The sequence below is a fragment of the Garra rufa genome, chromosome 12 (genome assembly GCF_049309525.1).
Source record: "Garra rufa chromosome 12, GarRuf1.0, whole genome shotgun sequence".
NCBI lineage: Eukaryota > Metazoa > Chordata > Actinopteri > Cypriniformes > Cyprinidae > Garra > Garra rufa.
In genome coordinates, this window is record NC_133372.1 from 36,436,235 (window position 1) to 36,453,248 (window position 17,014).

A 17,014-nucleotide genomic window follows, 5' to 3' on the forward strand; every position below is an offset into this window, starting at 1 on the left:
CTGACTGCTGCTAAAAGTCTGAAAGGAGCAGCAGCCCTAGTAGACATATTTAGAAAACGTGTCCATGTGTATTAACGCCATTGTATGAGCATTAAGCTACATAATCGTATTTGCTTCATTTGCCTCTAAATGGTCCTGCATCAAGTGAAAGCATTTTACATAGTCATTGTTGATTCTACAGACATGTTAACCGCAGCACACAATATTGTTTTCTTTGACTCCTTTTCATAAGTGTGGTTATTCAGTCATATGTAGTTTATTCAATTACTAAGCAACAAAACAAACTACATAAGTGGGCGTAGAACATGATAATGACAGATCAAGCAACCTCAGCCGAATCCCCCAAAAGCGGAAAAGTGAGAGAGCGGTTTCTGACTGTGAACACTGAATGAAATCGAGGAGCGGAGGAAAAGAAAAAGAAAGAATGGATGTGATCCCCTAGGCAGCGCCCAAAACAATGTCAGGTTTGTTCGGCCTGGTTGCGTGAAGACTAAGCTTGGTGGAACTGGCAGCTTGCCCTCCCGTTCGCTCTCTATACTCCCTCCCGCCACTCTATTCTAACCCTGTTGCTTTCAGGAAGAAGCATTCCTATGAAGTTCATCAGCCGTCTTTCTGTTTGTGCGGCCATAATGGGAGCTTCATCCTTCGGGCACTTAAAAACGACATGCTGGTTGACTGGAAGGGTCCCGTCAGTTCAGCACCGGCACAGTGGCGCTTTGAGTGTTCTCTCTGTCTGGCAATCTGCTCACGCTATCAAACAACACTCGCTTCCTGCCAAAACCTGCCTCTGTCCCTCCTTCAACCAGTAAAGGGGGGCATTTAAAGGGCCTTGTTCACATTACCGCCCAAGTTCAGATGAATGGGCTCTTTGCAGAAGAGCTTAGCATCAATAATTGATGTTATATTTGTTCGCTGTGCTTATTAAGACAAACATTACTGTTATTGCGCCTACTTAGTATTTAACTCATTTAACTCAATACTTAGTATTAATCTCTTTCTTGTTTGTGCTGTGATTGTTTGGATGATCATTTTGATGACTGACAGCCACTCAGAACACTCTAGCAATCTTCATAACACCACAGCTACCAGCAACATTATAAAACAACTCTGAACACCTTAGCAATAGTACCCGACCACTTTTTCAGCAAACTTGGTTCCAAAAGTATGTTTCTCATTAATTTAATTAAGTTCTTGCTAAAGAGTTATAAACCATGAACCAAACCAAACAGCTACGAGGTAAATCACAATATTGAAAACTTTGATTAAAATATATATATATATATATATATATATTTTTTTTTTTAGAAAATTAGACAAAACTCACAAAAGAACAAGACTTTGTACTTAATGGCTTTAAATAGGAAAATAATTAAAATCCCATGAAGCATTGCAAATTATATCAATTTAAAATTATATATAAATTATATTTAATTTTAAGTTTAAATTGTGAAATATGAAACCAAATATGAGTTGGTGTTCCTTGCAAACTGTGATTTGCTGGCCACATTTTCTGATTGGTGGAATTTTCTCTACAGCATCATGGGTAATGCAGTTTTTACCACAAATTTCATTGTTAAACAATTATTTAAAAAAATATGTAAAAATGATGTGAACAGATGGCTTCAACAATAACATATGTGATCCCGGACCACAAAACCAGTCATAAGGGTCAATGAAATTGTTTTCTGAAATTGATTTATACGTCCAAGCTGAATAAATAAGCTTTTTATTGATGTATGGTTTGTTAGGATAGGATAACTTTTGGCCAACATACAACTATTTGAAAATCTGAAATCTGAGGGTGCAAAAAAAAAATCTAAATACTGATAAAATTGGCTTTAAAGTTGCCCAAATGAAGTTCTAAGCAAATTGACAAAATATCTTCATGGAACATGATCTTTACTTAATATTCGATTGATTTTTGCCATAAAAGAAAAATCGATCATTTTCACCCAAACAATGTATTTTTGGCTATTGCTACAAATATATCTGTGCCACTTATGACTGGTCTTATTTTCCAGGGTCACATACATTTGTCACACATACTGGTTTTAAGGTTTATAAATCAATTTATCTATGGAGAAAATAAAGTTTTTATTAAAGGAGCCCAACTGTTGCTATCTATTGGTTGAGATTTTTATGTAGGTTTTTTGCCATGAGATTTCATCGTCATACATGATTATTTAAAAATGAAGTTGAAGTAATACTGGCTTTACCAAAACAACATACCAATAAAAAATAAAATATTAAAATGATGGATTTTTACTTTCTGAAACCCTATGGAAGTAATCATTCTTTAATTATTCAATTAACATTTAGAGCTTGTTAAATAGGAAAGAGGAAATGGTTTTGGTTTAAGGAAAACACACTTAAGTGTTTAATTATCCTAAGTAGAAGCAGATCAAAACATCTGTCAGACACTGAGCAGGAATTTTACATGGAAAATTATGTGAGAAAGTCCTTTATGCATTTCAGATGATCTTGTGCCCTGTAATGAGTAAGAGTCACAGATAATGAAATTAATGGCACATTTAAGTAACGAGCACATGAAAGAATCCATTTTAATTGAATTTTAATTAGGAGTGTTTATGGCGCCTGTACGTTTAATGATGTTTCCTGTAATTGATGGCACGTCGTATGATCTCACCTCACACGGAGAGCAGTTGACACATGGAGAGCATCATTTCCTGGAAAAACTGAAAGACTAATTATACCTTTACCTATATGGGCACTCTTCCATTTGACAGACATGTCAGCGGCACCTACATCAGCATAATTGAAGCAAACATGTCAAGCCTTCCTGATTTCAACCTCGCCCCACACCCATTCACCCAATTCCACATCACACATCACGGCGAGCCTGTTCCACCTCAGCACTGCAGGATGGGGTGGGGCTTTTGTGTTTAGATTGTGTGACCATGTCCTGCCCTGTGCTATTTGCTCTGTCGGCAAATCACATGATCCCTAGAGGTCTGGTCCTATTTGTGAGGTACAAATGAACTGTTGCTGTCCACTGGCTTATGTCAGGCAAGTGGATTTAAGACAGAGGTTGTCATTATTTTTTGCTCCATGGAGACTCATTTTTTTAGGTTTGAAAATTCTGGCATCCCCCTAATGCAAAAAGAGAAAAGTATATAATTTTATTTTTTAATTTTCTGGGATCGTGTAGAGCCCTTTGAAGCTGCTTTGAAACTACAATTTGGACTTTCAAGTCCACTATATGGAGAACAATTCTGGAATGTTCCTGAAAAACCTTTAAGGAGAAGTTCACTTCCAGAGCAAAAATGTACAGATAATTTACTCACCCCCTTGTCATCCAAGATGTTCATGTCTTTCTTTCTTTAGTCGTAAAGAAATTGTGTTTTTCGAAGAAAACATTTCAGGGTTTTTCTCCATATAGTGGACTTCTATGGTGCCCCCGAGTTTGAACTTTCAAAATGCAGTTTAAATACAGCTTCAAAGAGCTCTAAACGATCCCATCCAAAGAAAAAGGGTCTTATCTAGCAAAACAATCATTATTTTCTTAAAAAAAGAGACAATTTATATACTTTTTAACATCAAATGCTCGTCTTGTCTAGCTCTGCGTGAACTCTGTGTATTCTGGTTCAATACAGTTAGGGTATGTCAAAAAACTCCTCTCATTTTCTCCCCTAACTTCAAAATCGTCCTACATTGCTACAGAAGTGCCGACCCAGTTTTTAGTGAACATAAGAAGATCAAACACCCTTTACAAAAAAGAAAAAAGGTAAAACAGCAATGTAGGATGATTTTGAAGTTGGAGAAGAAAATGAGATGGGAGTTTTTCGACATACCCTAACAGTTATAAACTGGAATACACAGAGTTTATGCAGAGCTAGACGAGATGAGCATTTGAGGTTAAAAAGTATATAAATTATCATTTTTTTAGAAGATAACCAATCGTTTCGCTAGATAAGAGCCCTTTAAAGCTGCATTTAAACTGCATTTTGGAAGTTCAAACTCCAGGGCACCATAGAAGTCCACTAAATGGAGAGAAATCCTGAAATGTTTTACTCAAAAAACATAATTTCTTTACGACTGAAGAAAGATATGAACATCTTGGATGACAAGGGGGTGAGTAAATTATCTGTACATTTTTGTTCTGGAAGTGAACTTCTCCTTTATTTATTTATTTAATTTTTTTGGCTGAAGAAAGAAAGACATGGACATCTTGAGTTAGGGGTGAGTAAATTATCAGGAAGTTTTGATTTTAGTTAGGTTGGGCTCTTTTGATCACCCAGTACAACCTAGCAGCACACTAGCAACCACATAGCAACTACAAATCATATTGAACACCTTAGCAACTGCATAGCAACGCCCTTGCAATCACCCAGAACATTATAATGGCTACTCTTGTACCTGCAAGCGCTGCTCACGTTGTCTTGTACCTGCAAGTGCTGCTCACAAAATATGTCTATATATATATTTTTTAACATCAAATAATACTCAAACTTCAAATTAACCCTATTTAACCACAGTGACAGTGTTACAAAAGGCAAAACCTGCATCTTGACATCCACAGCACAAAACATGGACAAGTCTCCCCTTGCATGAGTGCTTTAAATGCAACTTCTTCCATCCAGAATTCCTTCACTCTCTTTCATTCTCTCTCACTCATTCATTTTCTCTCTCTCTCTCTCTCTCTCTCTCTCTCTCTCTCTCTCTGTATCTCTCCTTCTTTGTACACTCCATGTGAAAAGCGCTCAGATCTGGCTTTGTGGGAGTGATTGTCACTCGTTTAATGAGCTTCTTTGCCAGGCGAGAGGCTTTGGCAGCATATGTCTCCCCAGTGCCTCTCTCGCTCCGCACCGTTCCGCGCGCTAGTGGCGGGGCTTCTCTCCCGCGTCTGCTGTGGTAGAGGTTTCTCTGGATTTCCTCAGCACTCTTTGCGTTTCACGCCTGTGGGATTAGATTGAGCAGAAGAGGAAGGTTTCGTCTGTCTTTTTGAGGACAAGTGGACAAGAATGAGGAAGATTCCTGTGAGTATTTAGGCTTCTGTTTGATGGGTTTGTCTGAGCTTGATATGAAAGCAAACCGGTAGAGGGAATTACTACTGTAGTAGTGTGTGCTGCGACCCCCGCACGTGCCTTACAGAGAGGCTTTGGAGGGACAGTGAAACCAGTAAATTTTCTTTTTATCCAGTGCTTAGATATAAATTAATATGAAGTGCTACCTTTTCTGTTTCTGCTTTTTTCCTGCATGTTTCTTGTGACTAATGTCCATGTCAGATGAATTTAAATTTTTATTTGTCTCTCATAAAAACATATTAATGTTTTGGCTTGTTAACTGTCATGTGCTGTTCTGTTACCATTTTAATTGGGGGAAAATATTCATTATATTGAAGTAGACTGTTATTGTTAATCACTTTATTAATCTTATGAGAATTGATGAACTACATTTTAACTGCTAACATGCTTCAAACATCTTATGTTTGCAATCTTAGAGACACAATAGTTAAATAAATGTAATGATTTTTCAAATGCTTCTGTAAAGATCAACTACTAATTTTCTGAAATGTGCATGTCAACTTTGTGGTACAACAGAGGGTTAAAACTTCAATAATATCTTCCTACTTCCTAGTTAAAAATTAGTGTTTAATTCAAAATTAATACTTTTAATAAATAGTTATAATTATTAGTACACATACATTCTTAGGATCTCTAAGACCCAAACACTGAAACAGTAACGTCAGTTTCAACAGAACATAAGAGCATTTTTCTTTTATTATGATGTTTGTTACTCAGTAGAGTGGATGCTAAAAAGTTTATTTGCTCTGTAACTTAATTGTTTTAATCTCTAGGATTTTCTGTGTGGATCTTAACTCTTTCCCTTCCTAAAAAAGTTGCAAGCCATTGCCAGCATTTTTGAGCATTTTCACAAAATTTCATATGTGAACATGCAGTACAGCAAAATAAAGAACAGAGACACTACTTTTAAACAAGAAAATTATTCTGGGTTCAATCATTCTTGGTTATCAGCACTTGAATGTAGGTAAGCTTCGTAAAATAGCAACATTCTTAGCAAAAAGGTGAGAAAATTAAAAAAATAATAATAATCTGGATCATTTTTAGTACGATAATCGAAGCAGAGATACAGTAGATCGCTTCCATCAGTACTCCAAAACTTACCACTTCCACTACCATTTCCACTTTCCTGCATCGACATTTCACTTGGTAACATTGCGCAGTTCTGATATTTATGCTGTTTATTGTTGATAATCACATTTTTTCATATGCATCAGCTTTCATATGCATGATATTGCTCGTACAGGCGTCTTCCTTGCCTGTATTTTTGATGGAGAGATTCTGGCCTCATTCAGGAGATGTGTAATAGTGACCCCGAGTGTATAACATTCATTCATTTCTTTATTTAATCAGGCTAAAAACTCATTCAGTCTAATTTTTCTTTTACAAGAGTGACCTTGCCAAGAAAGCAGCAGCAAATAATATAATATATACAAGTTGATGAATACAAACTGATGAATGTAACGCATGTGGAAAATTCAATGTTTGGCGGGGAAAGAGTTAATAATAGGGCTGTAAAATGATTAATCGCGATTAATCATATCAAAAATAAAAGTTTGTGCTTATATATGTGTACGTACTGTGTATATTTATAATGTATATATAAATAATATACTTTAAAAAATACATTTTAAAAAATTTAAATATTTTATATATGAATAAAACATATTTTTCCTAAATATATACATGCAAGTGTGTGTTTTTATATATACATAATAAATATACACAATACTTTTAAACACAAACTTTTTTGGGGGGGGAGAGATTAATTGCGATAAATCGTTTGAAAGTCCCAGCTAATAAGCATTTCCATGAGGTCATGAAAGTGTTTCCAATATGCAATATGCAAGGATTTTGCCGTTTTTGTCTAAATAGAAATATCTCAAAATGGTTTGAAACTGCTCTGAAAATATCCCTTTACAACTTAGTGTCATGTTCTGTTTCGTAACAAGTTAATAAAAGGCCAATGGTTTATATTAGCATTGAAAAGGTAAAGAAATCCAGATTGTTTTAGTGCTTCCGACAGAACTGTCAAATAGCTTATTTAAAACAAGATTATCCAGATGTTAAGGAACAAGTTGTAGCGTGTTCTACATTAATAGCTTGCATGAATCACCTTCTACACGGCACAAAAGTCAATAGACACAGGTGTGCCATTGTTTGGAAAATATACAGGGGAATTAGTGCGGTATTTACTCTATGACAAACACTAGATATTTCTTTGCCTTAGGAATAAAAAATTCTGCCTACAAGAGGAAAAAAGTAAATTAGCTTTGATTTGTCAGGGGAAGAAGATAATCTTGGGCACAAGTTCCATTTATCTCGTCTGGCTACAGCCAAGTTTCATCCTGGGAGATTGCCAACATCCGTCAGCTCTGAATGAACGTAGCCAGGGCTCTTGCTGTGTCAGTTCCCACAAAATAACACTCCTGTCCCCCTGGTGTGCCTGCTTCCAATCCCCTCTACTTCAGGCTACTCAACACGGATAACAGCCTAATATGATGGCTGTCCGGGGCACGTAGACTTCCACTCATCTCAAAGACTTCAAAGAAAGAGGGTAATGAAAAAAAAATATTATAAAAGCACAGACACAAAAGGGAATTTCTCACTCAGCCAGTTCTCTCTCACGTGTACTTGAAATGGCACACATAGGGACATTTTTACACTCGTTCTGTCTCTCTCTCTATGCCTCCCCCTCCTCCCTTCTTGACAGCACATCTGTGATTGCCAAGCATTTGAACGATCTCTTTCATTCTTCACAGCCGTCTTCTGTGACCTTAGCCGTGCGGACAATTTGTTTCTTTCTCGCTCTCAGATTGGGCTCCATGCATTCGTGCCCAACAACACATCTGTAGAACATTGCATTCTGGTCATGAACTTATTTTTAAATAGCTGAAATTGTGAAATACTGACCGCCTTCTGTATTTTAGGGTACTTGAACTTTACAGCTTTTTGTGTGGATCCGATACGTCACAGTTTAGTTTGTTTGTTTGGTTCAAATGAAATCTGGCTTAATTCACGGAAATGAATCGCTATTGAGTATAATGCATTTCTTATTACCGCATATTTCCACTGAAATTGCCTTTCGCAACAAACATTGTTTGTTTCTTTTTTTTTTTATTCGTTTTGCACCAGACAGAAGTGAGTGCCAATCTTGTATGTGTTTTGGTTTGGTAGTAAAACCAAAAAGGAAAGAACATGAATAAAACAGTAAAGCTTGTACCTTCTCTTGAGTCATTATATATTTATATTTATAGTGACTCTTTTGAATGTGTTCACCAAAAAGATTCATTAAATGAATCATTATGCCAGTGGGTCTTTTAGGTGTTATGAGTGAGTCAATGAATAATTTACTCAACTGAAAATTGACTCACATGCTTGATCTTGAACGGACAACATGCCCTACAGATCCCTTGTTCAGTTCATTCATGAACAAGTTCATTCAGTTTGTTCACAAACGAGATTCATTCTCATTCATTTCATTTCATGACGTTCTGAGTCTTACTGTTGGTTTCTTCGTTTTTAATTTAAACTCAAATTTGAACTCTGTTTGCTCACTTTATAATCTTTAAAGACATGAAAGCATGTTTCCAAAGCGGAGACTTCAGTGAACTGCCATTCAAAAGATTTATTCAAAAACACTGATTTGTTCAGATTTAGACATGAGAAATTAAAACAGTATGGGCTATAATTTATCTGTCCTTTGGTTATTCACCTGGTGTGTGTTTTTGCCCCGACAAGAACATTTATGAGAGGAAGTGAGACGTTCCCACTAGGGAACCCACTCCATAAAATCAACTGCATGTAACAGGTTGAAGACCAAGAACTGGTCTTCGTTTGATGGCACTTTTAAAATAAATTGCACTGTTGACCAGGGAAACGTTAATCTCTGTCAAAGCAGTTCACAGGGTCACAAGGTCATCCTCCATCTCTCCAATAGGGACTTGAGGTTAGGAGCTCTTTTCATTGATTGTAGTTCTCGCACTCTCATTCTCGCTCTCTTTTTTCACGCTTCTTCGTCTCTCGCCGCTTCATAATCCATCTGTACGTCTCCGTCAATACGCCTGCGCGTCATTCACGTTTTGCTCATCCACTCTCCCACTCCATCAAAAAACAATCTCTCCACTTCTCCGTACAGCAAGTTCATGATCCACACCCACGCCATCCCTCTCCCCCATCCATCTACGTTCTGTCTCCTTCATTCACTCCCACATCCCTCTCCCATCCCCTGTCAACGACAGAGACGGTTTATGACTTCTGCTTCCCACTATCCTATTCCAAAGCTGTCTTCCACCTGCCCACATCTTTTCTATTCTTGCCCAAATGCATGCTTTCTACCTCCGAGCAAAATCATCCCTGCATTCCTCCTCACTTGTCCCCCTGTCCCATCCAATTCCCCCCTCAAAGCCTTGTTCAGGCTGCTGTATTATTGATGGGCTAGTAATTGAACCGTTTAGTCTCTGGCATGCATGTTAAAAGAGACTGAAACAGAGTCAAATCTCAGTTAGCGGTAGTTATTATTTAATATCGCTTACATGTTTTAATCTCATTTTAGAGTCGTGTCTGCTTTGCCCAAAAAGAAGTTTTAATAATATATATGTTGTGTAGCTGATGCCTGTTGAAGGTGGCACTTATGCAGTATTTATGCTGATTTTTAACAGTTTAGCAAGTGTTAGAATTGTAAATTGCAGTGGTCATGGTGAAGGGCTTGAACAATTAAGTTATCTTTTACAGATGTTTTAAAATTAATAGATCTTCTAGGAAGAACCATGAACATCCATGGAACCTTTCAAATGCAGAAAAGCTTATTTATAGTTGAAAAAGGTTCTTTAGATTTTTTAAATGTTCTTCAAAATGTTTTTTAGGAACTGTTCACTGAAAGGGTCTTCGGAGAACCAAAAAAATGGTTCTTCTATGCATCACTGCAAAAAGTGTATGACACTGAAGACTGGAGTAATGGCTGAAAATTCAGAAATAAATTACATTTTAAAATATATTCAATCCAAAAAGTGTTCTTTCTTATGATACGTTTTTGCTGCAGAAAATATGTAACCAAAATGCAACCTCTTTATCCATTTTCTGTTGTTTTTTTTCACACTGTAATCGAGCTAAACAAGAGATTAAAGTGACTAAATGGATGAAACACTCTAATTAGAACACAAAATGAGGAGAATTTGCTAATTGCTCTTTAGTGCGAGTAATCTCACCAATTTTTTAAATGTGCTAGAGAGATTAAATCAGAATCAGGCTCTTATCCAAAGGTTTGAGAAGGATGCACAGCCATCAAGTCTCTTCAGGCAGCAGAATATATTAATCCAGTTTGACAAGACAGGGATGGAGCTAATCCCATTAGTGGCCTTCACAGTGTGCACACAAAGTTTTCATACTAAAAGGCACTAAAATGCTGAGCGTGTGCTGAATAGCAGATATCCGTCTACTTATTGACAATGCAGTGGTATAGAGACCATTTTCAGTTGAATTACTGTAAACAGACTGCTTTGCAAGCATTGACTCTTTCCTTGCCAGTTGTTAAAAGCACCATCATGCCCTCTTAAAGGGATAGTTCATCCAAAAATGAAAAATTGTTTGTAATTTACTCACTTTCATTTAATTGCAAACCTGTATTCTTATTAGAACACTGAAGATAATTGAAAAATGTCTCATACAATGAAATTCAATAAAACCCAATGTTGTTTAGATTCCAACTTTCTACAAAATATCTTCTTTTTTGTATCACTGAAGAAAATGAAAACTCTTTGATAGATTTAGATGCTGTTTTAAATGCTGAAATTGTCAAAAAACAATTAAATATACAATACTGGGTGATAAATATCTAATAATGATACTAATAAATCAATAAATCAATCACTGATATTGGTTTATAACCAGTATTGTGTATGAATCATCAGATGCACTTCTGCTGTTTATTTATTAAAATACAGCTAGTAATAATCAGACAAATGGCGATGTTTTGGCAGTGACGGATCCTGTTGTGAGGAATGGACGTGATTGTTTTTCTTCATAGAGTTGAAAGCCAACTGCCTCCATTCCACTGCCAGTTTGCTTCCTATTTTTTTCACTGTCCTGATTTACGCTTATCCGCTATGCTAAATGAGTCTTCACGGTGGGCGAGGCGAGTGCGCGAGGGGCAGGACGCCATCAGTCAATTGGGGAGAAAAGCTTGCTCTTGATTTCTCTCGGCCCAGATTCTAGCTTCTCCTCCTCCTCTGGCTCTTACTCTGGACCGCTTTGCCCAGGCGATACCAGGTCAGAGTTCACGCAGACCTTCCCACGCTGGGCAGCTTTTACCCCTTGCCAGTATCATTAGACTGAGATGTGGGGATTAAGAGCAGGCTGTAGTTGTTAAGAAAGTCCCACTTTACTGTTTACAGGGTATTTCTTAGGTAGGCTGTATGCGGATAAGCTTTGTTAGGTTGAATGTTGCAGATTGAAGCATTTAGAGGAGCTCTTTTTGGTTGCAATGTTGTCATTTCCTTACAGATCTACTTACAAGTGGATAGAGTTGATCTGATTCATGGTGTAAGTGCCAGATTTATGATTTATTTATAACTGAGATGCTCTTTCATAGGCCTTCAGGCAGTCTGGATATTCCTATGAAGACATTTTATGACAAGAGGCTCAGTGTAATTTGTGATTTACAATGTTAGTGAGGAACTAAGCGAAGTAGCAAAGCTACTAACTTAATTGTGTTTTTCAGTAGTGTGAAATAAAAAAGTGTCACTATTCTACTTTTTCCGGTGACCGGTGGACCAGCATAAACCAGCAAAAGACCAGCATAAACCAGCCAAGGACCAGCATTAACCAGCAAAGTACCAGCTTAAACCAGCATCCCAGCATCAAAACCTACCTAACCAGCATATGCTGTTTTTTTTAACAGGGTTGAAAAGTCTGATTCATTCAAATTAATAGGTTTATCCAAAATAACTCTCTCTTTCACATATAGTAATGGAAAATCTGATTCGTTCATGTCAATCGATTCATATTAGATGACTCTCTCATATATATATGTTGCAATGAAAAGTCTGATGCATTATTGTGAATCAGTTTCTCACATACTGTATGTTGTTATGGAAAGACTGATTTATTTTACTGAATCAGTTCAAACTGAAACTTGAAAAGAGCAACGCATTTCAGTGAATCGGTTCATAGTAAATTACTCTCTTATACTATATGTTGTGTTGGAAAGTCTGATTCATTCAAGTGAATCAGTTTCTCTCTTTCACATATAGTCATGGAAAATCTGATTTGTTCTTGTCTATCGATTCATACTAAATGACTCTCTCATATGTGTTGCAGTGGAAAGTCTGATGCATTCTAAATATTCCATAAACATATGCTACCATATGTTGTTATGAAAAGACTGATTCATTTTACTGAATCAGTTCAAACTGAAATACTCTTGCACATATGTTGCTACTTAAGACTAATGCATTTCAGTGAATCAGTATATAGTAAATTACTATTTCATACTATATGTTGAGATGGTAAGTCTGATTCATTAATTGGTTCATGCTAAACGACTCACAATATCAAATGTGTTGCAATGGAAAGTAATTTATTCTAGTGAATCAGTTCATACTAAAACTCTTTCTCTTTCTTTTGAGTCATGATGATAAAAAATCTGACTCATTCTTGTCAATCGATTCATACAAAATGACTCTCTTATATATGTTGCAATGGAAAGTTTGTAATAAACAACTCATTCTGTCACATATGTTGTTATAGAAATACTGATTAATTTTACTGAATCTGTTCAAACTAAAATACTGTCTCACATATGTTGCTACGATTTGAAGAAACCAATGCATTTCAGTGAATTAGTTCATAGTAAATTACTTTCACATACTGTATGTTGAAATGGTAAGCCTAATTCATTAATTGGTTCATGCTAAACGACTCACATTCTCAAATATGTTGCTACGGAAAGTGATTTCTTCTAGTGAATCAGTTCATACTAAATAACTATTTCTTACACATACAAAGTTGTTTATATTTGTGATTGAATCATACTAAGTGACTCTCTCTCTTATCCAATAGCTATTTTTTTCCAGTGAGTAACAGTGTATGTTTCATATGTTGTGAAAGTCTGATTCATTCAAGTGAATCGATTTGTACTTTTAAATAACTCTCTTTTTCACATTTGTTTCTTGTCAATCGATTCATACTAAATGACTCTCTCATATATGTTGCAATGGGAGGTCTGATGCATTATAGTGAATCAGTTAATACTAACCAACTTATTCTCTCACAATTGTTGTTATGGAAAGACTGATTCATTTTACTGAATCAGTTCAAACTAAAATACTCTCTCACATATGTCGCTGCAGTTTGAAAAAAAAAAACAATGCATTTCAGTAAACCGCTTTATACTAAATTACTCTCTCATATCTTGCGAGACTGATTTATTAATTAGTTCATACTAAGCGACTCACTCTCTCAAATATGTTGCTGTGGAAAGTAATTTATTCTAGTAAATCAGTTCAACTCTTTCTTACACATACATTCATTAAAGTCATTCATTTTTGTGATTGAATCATATTAAGTGACTCTCTCTCTCTCGTATATGTTGACATTGCCACGGTTGGTACTAAACGACTCCTTTTCCCACACATTGCAATATAATGTCTGATTGATTTGATTAATTATTAAGGACTCTCTCATATTTTGTAATGTGAAGTCACAAGGTTCATTCTAGTGAATTGTTTTGATCGGATGCTTCATGTTAATGAACAGATTTGACAAATGATTCTCTAAGTGTAGGATTTCAGCAGAATAGAAGTTAAATGCCACTGTTCATCATAGTGTTTTCATATTAGTTATGTAAATTAGGGTGTATACTGGATTTGTAGTCGTATTGTATCTGTTCAGGTTTGATGTTGTCATTCTTATTGAGGTTTTTCATCCATTCAAAAACCCTCATTGCTTATGTGCCAGATAAATGGATCTGACTAAGATGTTTCAGTCAGTGTTGTTGTATTGGGATGGTCAGGTTGCTGGGATATGAGAAAATCCTTACTGTAAATATTGCACCTTTATTTTGAGCTGAGTGAACTAGTGCAGTAGTGAAAATCCAGGGTGCGTTGTATTGGATCAGGATGATAAACATATGCTACCAGCAACACACCAAACTGGCCATTAGATCACAATCCAATTAGCTTAGCGCTTTACCTTTTGATTTTAATCTGGGCTCTAAAGCTAGACACCATCTGTGGGAGATATAGCAGTCTCGGCGCAAGCGGTAGAGCCTCAGGCATTGTCTTTGGCTCCAAGAAACGCATCCAAGTCCGACAGACCGTAGCCACAAGCCTTTCAGTATGACAGTGAAGGGGTGCAGAAACCCATCCTTTCTAGTGACATCACAGAGGTCATCTCAAGGGTCACCATAACCAGCACTAAATCACAAAAGCTCTCCCCGGAAGAGTTAATACCATTATGAAGAAATGCAGGCATGTGGAGCAAAGTTCAAGCCCATCAGAAAACAAGAGCCCCCACTGAGGAAAGAAGGGAATCGACTCATTCACACAGTGGTCAATTATTCAATTACATCTCCGCTTACTGGTGTTTGACCTCTGTGTTTCCTATCGGATTTGTTAAGCAGAGGAGAAGATTAAGGGGAGGATGGGCTTCAGAAGTCTGGCTGGAAAAGGTGGTGATTGAAGCAGCTGGTGGGGTTAAAATAGAGGGGCAGTGAAGTGTGGTTATCTCCTATGACTGGCCCTGAAAGCTGAAATAAAAAGAACATAATAGTCCTGCTCCAACCAAATCCCTCTTTGGGCTTTAATTAGACTCCTGAATAAATGACCTCATACGGTTTCAAAGAGTCATCAATGGTTTTCTGTGAAAATGTAGCTCCCGAAGGGGTGGAAATGACTGATAAAGTTGTATTTTGTAAGCTTTAAGCCTCACTTTTTTCTCTCTCTCTATCTGCCTTCCTCTTTGATACTCTTTTGTTCTCAGAGTTAAGCGTGGATCTATTTCATTGTGTGTTTTACTAATTAAAGTCAAAAAGGAAGTGACCTAATGAGCCCGGGGCTCTAACCTACATGAGAACGGCTCGTTGAGCACCAGTGAGACATTTCTATACAGCCATTGCGCTAAAGTTTCCTGTGTAAGTACTCATTTAACAGACGATTTTATACAAAGTGACTTCCAGTACAGGAACAGTCCCTGAGCACAAAGTGCCTTAGGAGCACAATAGTAATGTATAATAATTTGGTTCTTGGGGGCCTCAAACAGGCACAGTAATAGTGTAAACTATATCACAATAATGGGACACAGTGTATCACATACAATATATACATACGGTACATCCGCACACAGAACATATTTTAAAATATTAAATAAATATATATAATATATTGAGGATATTTCATTTCTGTTAAGTTGACACTATATTTTCATGTATTTTATTTGTCAATAGAATCAATTTATTTGCGAATAGTGCTGTCAAATCGATTAATCATGATTAATCACGATTAATCACATCCAAAATAAATGTTTACATATTATATGTGTGAGTACATTTAAAATATACACAGTACACACACATTATGTAAACACAAACTTTTATTTTGGATGTGATTAATCACGATTAATCGCTCAGACAGCACTAATTGCGATTAATCAAACTTTATATATATTTTTGGTTATTTTTGTTTACATTTTTTTTTTTTTTTTACATTTTTGCACATAATCAGCAACTGGTATGCCCATTATGTGTCATAATGCATGCAAATAATGGTTGCACTTTATTTTACAGTACATGTACTTACAATGTACTTTCAGCATACCTACCTAAGAAAGTTCTGGTAATATAAGGTAACTACATGGGGTAGGGTTAGGTCTATGGGTTGTTTAGTTATTGCCTAGTTATTGTAATTACTATAACAAGTACATGCTACCCAAATAGCTTTGTATTATATTTATTTTAACTGTCATTTGTGATTAATCTCATTATTTATTACATTTTTCATTTTTGTTTACTTTTTTTTTGTACACACAACCTGCTACTGGTATACCTATTATTCATATTATTGTAATTCTTTGTTATATTTTTCCACATAATCACCAACTGGCATGCCCATTTTTTGTTATTCATCACACCTTGCCCTGCGTTTTCGCTTTGCATACAAATGACACTATATTTTGTACAGAATCTGCTATTGGTATTCCTATTATTCAGCATTCATCACACATTCCCTGCACTGTGAGTGCTGTAAATAATCTGGCAACCAAATTTGGCTACTTTCAGCTACCAATAAGTGCTCTCAGCTCCATTTAACATAATTTTTCCACTAAATCCCATAGATTTTTCTACCAAACTCACTATGGAAAAAGTCTACAGATTCTTTAGTCTGACCCTAATTATAGGTGTTGTAGACCAACAGGCACCATTGTAGTTTTGGAAGTACAAGGCTGATTCCCAGTACACCATGTAAGGTGACCCCCATTAAAGTTACTCCCATCAACTGCAGCATTTTATGGCCAGCGCTGTTATGAATCTGAAGAGAAAATGGGCATGAACTCTATTTGTCTCCAGCCAGATGTCTCTCTGGCGCCAGATTCCAAAAGGTTAAAGCAACTACTGATCCCTTACCGCACACGACATCACGAGAGACTGCACAAGACGACTTTAATGGCAGCAAACATGACATTTAACTCAAAGTTCATCCATTTTGGTATAACAAAGCGGCGTATTTCTAACTGTATATTTAAGCACATCTGCAAGCTTTGTGATTTAACAGCCGTGTGGTTCTGCTCTCTCTACTGCATCCAGCTAATCAAAATCTGTCACTGTTATGGTGCCATGAATTCATAATTCTGAATAATTTCTGCAACAGCTGCTGTGCATTACCATAACTGCAGGGGGGCTCCATTTATTTTATTTTTTTAAGGTTTCATTTTTCATATTCAGCGTTACGGAGAGTAAACGGAGGGAAGAAATGTGCCTG

At 36.4% G+C, this 17,014-nt stretch overlaps 1 protein-coding gene across 1 annotated transcript in view; it reads left to right on the top strand.

The window, feature by feature from the left end:
- Positions 1-4,768: 4,768 nt before the first annotated feature.
- chl1b (cell adhesion molecule L1-like b) overlaps positions 4,769-17,014 on the top strand; it is a 122,492-nt gene continuing 110,246 nt past the window's right edge. Inside the window, exon 1 of the mRNA XM_073852578.1 lies at positions 4,769-4,997. The gene's annotated coding sequence lies outside the window, so the exon portion shown is untranslated. The remainder of the gene's footprint in view (positions 4,998-17,014) is intronic.